The sequence below is a fragment of the Danio rerio genome, chromosome 15, assembly GCF_052040795.2.
Source record: "Danio rerio strain M-AB ecotype USA chromosome 15, GRCz13ab, whole genome shotgun sequence".
In the NCBI taxonomy this organism is placed as follows: Eukaryota; Metazoa; Chordata; class Actinopteri; order Cypriniformes; family Danionidae; genus Danio; species Danio rerio.
The window spans coordinates 50,900,001-50,907,500 of NC_141035.1; the positions used below are offsets into that span (position 1 = coordinate 50,900,001).

Genomic DNA, 7,500 nt, shown 5'->3' on the forward strand with positions numbered 1-7,500 from the left:
TTCAAGTGTGTCTTTATTTATTTGCAATGTACACTAGTGCCATGAAGTCAATCTGCTGCATCGGACGCTATTGCTGTGTCTTGAAGTGCGGTTTATTTATAAATTGAGAGGCTCTCGTGTTTATGATTGATCACAGCTGGTCCTGCATCAGCTATTGCGCCAATCAGATGAATACTGACTCACTGTAAATGACCAGAGTTTTCCACTCCGGTCATCTTTGTAACGAACATGGCCTCCCAGACACATCATTATTTTGCTTTTATTCAACAAATGAGCCCACTTTGCCCAGGGAAGACTCGATGGTCAGTTGTAATCTGATTCTGAGGTATTTAAGACCCAGCACACACAGCACTGAACAAAGAACGGATCAGGACTCCTATAAGCTCTTCGCTTAAGACTGATGTTTTAATGTAAACTTTCCTCTCTCTTTAAGTGTAAGCATGTGTTTTGCAATGTTTCCCTAACGCCTGTATTAATATTATGGTTTTAATACTTCTGCATACAATGTTTACCTGTACCGAAGCTAAACAAGCTCATAAGCCGTTCATGTTTAGAGTTGTTTTGAAGCTAATATGGTGTACTGAACGATTGTTGACATTTTATGTTATTACGAGTGCAACCTATTAACATTTTAAGAGACTTGAACATTTCTGCCTCAGTTTGCATCAAATTTACCTATGCAAATGGACCCTTTGCTAAGCCCCGCCCTCCTTAGTTACTGTTGCTACGCCTGTCAAGCTTTCGTGCCTGGCATGGCTTTTTCAATGTGTGTGCGCGGTTTCAGACACTGCCAGGGATATATAATGTCATTTTTGGCGAACAGGTGAGATATCCGAGAAAGCCAAACAAAAAAGGACTGCAGTATGCATTACAGGGATATGTTCACCACATAATACGCAACCGATTAGAGAATAAATCAACCAAAATGGAAGCTAGCTTAGCCTAGCCGCCTCATAAGCTAACCAAGCTTAGCTCATGCTCAGCAGGAGAGGTGACATTTAAAAATAATCTAATAATAACAAATGAAACCGTGATTTCTCTATTTTAGCCAAAAAGCCTGACAGATTAATTGATGTGCAATGAAATATAGCGTCACTGGAAACATGCAGTGCTTTTACATAGTACATTCATAGATAGAACAGCCAGAAAGGGAAACTGATGGATTTGTGCTGAATATTAGCATCATTGACCATAACAATGTACAGTAAGTTACCTATTACTGTCAGTATGTGTGTGTGCTCTTTATAAATGACTGAAAAACAGCTGCGGGTGAAGTATATTGATCGCAGCTGCTCAGTTTGTGATCATATCTCGGTTTTGTTCTGTTGGTTTGTAATTTCAAATATTCGTAGCTTGAAATAGATGGAGATATGAAGTTCAGTAAAGTTAGCAACAGATTCGTAATTTCCGGATCAATAACTCATGTCATTATGAATTATTCGCTATTAGTATGACTACGCTACTAGCGTTATGGCGAAGACTTAATCAATCAAGCCTTTATTTGTCACTACACTTTCGTATAGCGAAATTGGACCGCCCAGACCATACACAAAACATCACAAACAACTTTTCAGGGGAGACCGATCATAGGAGGCAGCATTTAGAAACGAAGAAAGATACATTTGGACAGTTAGGCTAAAAAACACCCCCTCAGCTTGCCCTTGATTAGGACAAAGTGAGAAAAGGGAGAGAAACAGCCCTATTTTAGCATAAGCACACCGGCAAGACACAACATAGACAGAGGGGATGGGAACAGGGGTAATGGAAAACAGTCCGTTGAGTGCGGGCAGCCAACTGGTCCAGCAGCCATTTCCGGCGCAAGTCGCAGCCCCTCCCACGCCCCACGTGGGTAAAAGCACAGGCGTTTGGATGGGGATCGGTGGTGAATGTTTATCTGTAGATATGTTTGTGTGTGTGTGAGCCTGCATAGTCCAGAGTCCCGCAGGTGTCCTTGACAGGGGCAGGAATTTCAGAGCGTCCGCTTATCTTGCTTATCCCAGGGAGTTGTTTACTTCCAGCCGAGGCCGTCTGGCAGAAGTAAGAGGAGAGCCGAAAAAAAGACAGTAAGATACTTCAACTTTAGGTCAATATCTGCCAATTCCCCAGATATTTAATGTCCATCACTCGTCTCCCGATCTGGCCAAAATTTGCTGCAGAGCCGCTAGCTTCACCTCGATGGTTTCCAGTTTTCGGTCAAGGACCATAGTCTAAATGGAGCATTACTCACAATATCAAACGAAAAAAAGGAATACGACAGCTGTGAAACATCACCAGCTTTGTGTTTTTGTAGGAAGCACAGTTTAGATCTGTTTAGGGTAAGAGGTGTGTGAGTTATTGCAGTCTGTCTATCACTGAATGTGTGTCAGGAATATCAAAACAAAACCAACTTAGCTCCGCTCCTTTAGCGCCCCTCACACAGATTGATCCACGCTGGCATTTCTGCTCTTGGGGTTTAGGTTTGAAAAGGGAAAAAATTCCACCATCCCGTCCAAACTTTTAGGATACCGGGTATCAGATTTGCACAATCCATATGCACTCGCTCGAAAGCTTGACAGAGCCCCTGCGCGTAGCTACAGTTGCTAAGCCACGATTGGTGGGTGGCAGTTTTTGGGCGTGGCTTAGCGAAGGGTCAATTCCTTTACTTCGGACAGAGTCATAAAGCCATGATTCAGGGAAGTTTCTGATTGGTCAACTTTCCACGGAGGGTGGTTACAAACCCTCCCTATAAAGCTTGTGTTCAAAGCAACGCCCACTCTCTTAAAACTCTTAAACCTCTTTAAGCTCATCAACTTGCTCTTCGTCTCAACACTCTTCTTCAGAAAGAGCTTTTGTTCAACTCTTCGTTCAAAAAGGAACTCTCTCTTCAACTCTTCAAGTCATAGCAACGACCTAAGGTCAAGACCTAAGCAGAGAAACCTCCAAGAAAGCAGGCGGAGACCCAGATGGAAAGGGTTAATCGCACAGCTCGGACATTCACATCTCAGATACCTTTTTTTCTTTATTTTCCATCGAGAGTCTACCTCGCGAGGACCAAGAACAACCAGCCAGCCACGTGCACAGCAAAGGGAGCTTCTTCACATCACGTACAAACGCAAGTACACTTTCTCTTGAACTGGTGTAAACTAAATGCAACCATAAATAGACCCTGAAGGGTAAAATCGATTATGTTTGGTTTGCTTGGTTTGCTCTTACAAAATCCGAGGTTTTCCTATCATTACATTCTCTCAACATCTTATTTTCTTTACACTCCTCTATACCTGTATGAATGTGTGTTTGTGTTAGGTGTTAGTTTCTGTTAGATTAGTCAATAAAGTTTAATTTTGTATAAAGAAAGGTGCCTGTGTATATTTATGAATCCAATGTCTTAAACTTCGATCTTGTTACCCTGCTCAAACGTGCATGGGTTTTTATTTTGATAGCAATAGCCATGATAAACTCGACTGCCCACTCGAACGATAGCTTCAGATCTAAAGAGTCGATTCATTTGAAGGCCCGTTCAAATGAATCTCCCTCCCGTTAAGCTAATCCGATATATATATATAATTGTCACCGACTCGGTCCCAGTCATTCCCCTCGCTGGCCAGCAGAGGCCACCATCTCCGGACTTCTAAGTATTACATCATCCATTTACCCTGATCATGCACACCTGAACTGAATCCCGCTAATGACCCACGTACCCTTTATAAGCCAGCACCAAACGCTCACTCAGTGCGAAGTCTTGTTTAGCCCCGGCCAGCATTTCTGAGCGTTATTCCTGCCTGACTCCTTGTGTATTACTCCAGCCTGTTTCTTGACTCTGCTTCGCCTTCTGCCTGCCCACGACCCACGCCTTGTATACGGACTCTGATACTCGCTGCCTGCCCACGAACCACGCCTGTTATACGCACTCTGATGTTCGCTACCTGCCCACGACCCATGCCTGGTTCAGGGACTCTTCAGAAGTCACGGACTCTTCACGGAGTCTTTATTCATCATAGACTGTTGTTGTTGTGTGTTTGCACGTTAGCATGGCAGCCCGGTGGTTAGCACTGTTGCCTCACAGCAAAAACACCACTGGTTCCAGCCCTCACTGAGTCAGCCGACATTTCTGTGCAGAGTTTACACGTTCTCCCCGTGCTCACGTCAGTTTCTCCCGGGTTCCTCCCACCGTCCAAAAACATACAATATAAGTAAATTGACTAATCCAAAGTTGCACCATAAGCTAAACTCTTAGCCAGCTATATTTCAGTTATTCCTACACGCTCACAAGCAGAGGAGTTCTCCAGATCTACCTGAGCTCAACTCTCCTCTCAGCCTTCAAACGCGAGGGGCTCTCTCCCGGGACAACATCGCCAAACAAGCTATGTAATCTAATCTTTCAAAGTCTTATCTTTCAAAGATTTTAGCACTAACAAGTTATTATCGTCACAAGACCTAATACAGTATATGATAGGAATTTATCACAAGGCCTACCGCACTTATGTAACCCCGCCGGTCCTACGCCACCCAACCCGCTCCGAGCTGTTATCAAACCGGCAACCTTCCGCATGGGAGTCGATTGCTCTACCAAGGAGGCTAAAGACCATGACCTTTAGCGTCTGTCGCTAAAGCACCTTTAGAGGTCAGAGGAGTGAGGTTTACCTGCACAGCACACACTAGCTGTCCTCCGTTCCGTTACACTCACCCCCCCTAAATCTCACTCCCATCCGGGTCACGGCACCAATGTAACCCCGCCGGTCCTACGCCACCCAACCCACTCCGAGCTGCTATCGAACCGGCAACCTTCCACATGGGAGTTGGATGCTCTACCAAGGAGGCTAAAGACCATGGCCTCTAGCATCTGTCGCTAGAGCACCTTTAGAGGTCAGAGGAGTGAGGTTTACCTGCACAGCACCAACTAGCTGGCCTCCGTTACACTTACACTGCAGTTTCTCTGCCCACCGAGGAAGCCCACGACTCCTGCTGCGGGACGGATGTTTGACGTTTGGTTCTCCTGTGTCCCCTGTTCCTCTTGCTGTACCAACGCAGCAGCTGCTTCACGTAAAAGCTGACTAACAGTTTTTGCCATTTTACTTCTGTTATACTGTATTTACTCTAGTAACTCATGCTATCCCATTAGTGATGGGTCGTTCATGAACGATTCGTTCGTTTTTAACGAATCTTCTATATGATGCGGAAACTACGAGTCCTCTCAGCGGGCGTGTGCACATTTGTGATATCGTTCATTTCAAGTCTTTTGAGTCGTTCATTGCGGAAAGGCAGAAGTCAATCATATGTGTTTAGAGCCGGAAAAAGAATTGATACGCTCATCTCTCGAGTCCTCTATCGGGTCTCAGTCATTCGTTCCTCAACGGCCAATCATACGCGTTTAAAGCCAGAAAAATAATTGAATTGAAAGGTGAACTAATTATCTTGGCTCCTATCAGCTCAGACTGTGTACATTGGTTAAGATTATATATGACTGTCAGTATAACGTGAATGAATCTCTGACATTTGAAGACATGAAGAGCTGAGCTGAGCAAGGAGACAACAGTAGCCTACCTTAGGGCTGTGCAATTAATCAAAAATCCGATTTCGATTTCGATTATGGCTTATAACGATTATGACAAACCATTAATCGAGATAAACGATTATTCCATTATTTACCGCCCCCTGTCCAGTTGTCCTCACTTGTTGCTATTAAAAGCGCGAAAGACTGCATGCTTATGTGTGTGCGGCGCGCAGACAGTCAGAAGCACTCGGTCTGCACTTGGTCTCATTCGCACATTGTGACGAGCAGAGAGCACACACATCTAAAGTCATTAACGTGAGCGCTTCAATGTTCAAACAGGTGTCAAAACGCGGTGTTTAGTGATTATTCATATTCACCCTCATTTTGTAATAAACGAGTTGAGGATCAAAAGACACGTGAAAGCGAAACCATTAAAGTGACAGAGCACAGCTGCCGCCTGTTTTATCATGATTAATAAAACAACGAGAAAATCCCTCTCTGCTCTTGACTGAAGACTTTTGTAGCTAAAGTGTTTCTCTTACGGCGAAGATGCTTAAAGCACAGTTTGTTTCATATTTTTATTCTTGTATTTATTTCTCTTTCCTTTGCAGGGAGGAAAATAATATATGCAGTTGAAGTCAGAATTATTAGCCCTCCTGAATATTAGCAACCCTTTTCCCCCCATTTTCTGTTTAATGGAAGATTTCTGAGCATAATAGATTTAATCATTCATTTCTAATAATGATTAATTTTATCTTTGCTATGATGACCGCTCATAAGAATTTAGTAGATATTTTTCAAAATACAAACATTCAATTTCAAAGTGTGACTCAAAAGCTTAATTAGGGTAATTAGGCAAGTCATTGTATAACAGTAGTTTTCTTCTGCAGACAATCAAAAACATATATTGCCTAAAGGGGCGAATAATATTGACCTTAAAAGAGGTTTCAAAATATTTAAATTTGCTTTTATTCTAGCCAAAACAAAACAAATCAGCCTTTCTCCAGAAGAAAAATATTAGAGGAAATACTGTTAAAATTCCTTGCTCTGTTAAACATCATTTGGGAAATATTAATTTAAAAAAAATTCTCAGGAGTGCTAATAATTTTGTCTAATAATCTAAATATATTATTAATAAAACTAATAATCGTTTGGAATAATCGTGATTACAATTACGACCAAAATAATCGTGATTATGATTTTTCCCAAAATCGAGCAGCCCTAGCCTACCTTCATAGACAAAAGAGCAGGTAAACATTGAATTATTATTTTCTCCTTCTTATAGTTTTCTATTTATGAATTATTTGTCGTGTGATCAACCTTTTGGGTTAGGTGTAGATGTGTTTGGAAGCAATTGGTAACATTTTAATATTATTTTGGCAAATTGAACCAAATGAACTAAATGACTCGAAAAAAGATTCGTTCATCTCAATGAACAAGACTCAAAGATCCGAGTCAGTAAAATGATTCAAACTTCCCATCACTATGTCCCATCTATCAAAACCGTGCTTCTGCCCTCGAGCTCTGTGTGTGAAAGCACTCGACGTCACTTGAATACGCCCCTCCCACTGATTAGCATAGACTTTGCATACAGGTTGCAGTTGAAAATAAAACCGAAAATGAAAACTGAACTGAAAAAGTGTCAATAAAAGGAAAACTCAAATTTACATTTCAATTTGAATTGTGTCACTATTATAGCGTGAACATTAACAACACGCCTTGTAAAAATTGGTTTCGCATTTTATTTTTCAGTTTGGCTTTTTATTTTAATATTGGCAGTCTTGACGTGGAAATGCAGTGAAAATGAAATGTTAAATCCGCAACTTCATTTTAATTATCGATTTGACAGGGACGATGTGTTGTCAAGGTGAAAATGAAAATGAAATAATTTAATTTCGTTTTCAATTCTGGCAGATATTTTGCGAACAGTATTTTAAAATGAAAATGTTAATCTGATTTTCATTTTAATTTCCAATGTTTGATTTATTTAAAATTGGCAGGATTTACCTTCCATAGTTTTGGTGACTGTC

General features: G+C 41.6%; 1 protein-coding gene and 1 long non-coding RNA gene across 2 annotated transcripts in view; both read right to left on the reverse strand.

Annotated features, from left to right (window-relative positions):
• pde2a (phosphodiesterase 2A) overlaps nt 1–7,500 on the reverse strand; it is a gene marked incomplete at its 5' end in the record, with an annotated part of 171,077 nt that overhangs the window by 127,891 nt on the left and 35,686 nt on the right.
• The window catches only part of LOC147840730 (uncharacterized), a 4,383-nt gene continuing 287 nt past the window's right edge, over nt 3,405–7,500 (reverse strand). Inside the window, exons 1-2 of the long non-coding RNA XR_015510072.1 lie at nt 6,701–7,500; nt 3,405–5,520 (exon numbers count right to left, since the gene is read on the reverse strand). The exon at nt 6,701–7,500 is cut by the window's right edge and continues 287 nt beyond it. This is a non-coding gene — a long non-coding RNA (uncharacterized LOC147840730). The remainder of the gene's footprint in view (nt 5,521–6,700) is intronic.